Raw genomic sequence first — 995 nt, 5'->3', positions numbered from 1 at the left:
TATTTGATTTTATTTGACTTTATTTTTATTTACTTTTGTATTTCCTTCGAGCTTGACTTCACTTTCCCTAGCAAGGCTTTCAATTGTAGTTTTGCTTCTTATAGAGGTTTCAAAATAGCTTTAACTCCATAAATTGCACTTATATATTCCTTCCTTGCCCTCTATTTGCCTGGTGTCTCTATTTTCATGTCGGTTTTCATAGTTTTGTTTTTTTTTTAATTTTAAGAAAATTATCTTGCCATTAATTTCTTTGAGACAATAGATTTATTTCTTGGCAATATACTAGTTTCCTAGGGGTATTTTTCTGATATTCTTAAATATCCTTTCCTCATGCCACTTTACTCATTTATAGCATCTTTACATAGCACAGCATAGCACAGTATAACAAAGTTGATGTTGATTCTTTTAGTTATTACATCCCTTTGGGAGCAGATAGCTATTTGTTGAAGGTAGGCTGAGAAGAAACGGGGATGATAGAGTGAGCTTAAGCAGCCCTAAATTCCTCTTATAAAATCAGTCATATTCTCTTTTCTAAAAGCATACATCTTCTCTGTTTATGTAGTTCAAAGTAGCTAATATTAAATCCCATGTGTCCAAGGCTTTTTGAAATGTGATTTTGTCATTAATTTCTCTTTGTCTTCTCCACCTCTCATCTATATGAGACTTCTGGGAAAGGAGATTGTTTTGTTTCATTTTGTTGTCTTTCTTTTTTTTCTGTATATTAAGTGCAATTTACATAAAGTAAAATGCATAATTCTTAAGTGTGCAGCTTGGTGAATATTAAATCTATGTCTATTCCTGGGTAACTGCCACCCAGATCAAAACAGAAAATATTTCCATCATCCCAGGGAGCTTTGTCATGTTCCTTGACATTCAATTCTCCTACCTTTCTTCATAGCCACTCCTTTGAATCCTATTAAAATAAATTAGTTTTGCTTATTTTAGAACTTTACATAAATGTAAGCATATAATATAAAAATTAACCTCTTTATGTG

The sequence above is a fragment of the Pteropus vampyrus genome, unplaced genomic scaffold (assembly GCF_000151845.1).
Source record: "Pteropus vampyrus isolate Shadow unplaced genomic scaffold, Pvam_2.0 Scaffold13, whole genome shotgun sequence".
NCBI lineage: Eukaryota > Metazoa > Chordata > Mammalia > Chiroptera > Pteropodidae > Pteropus > Pteropus vampyrus.
This window is presented reverse-complemented; position numbering follows the sequence as displayed.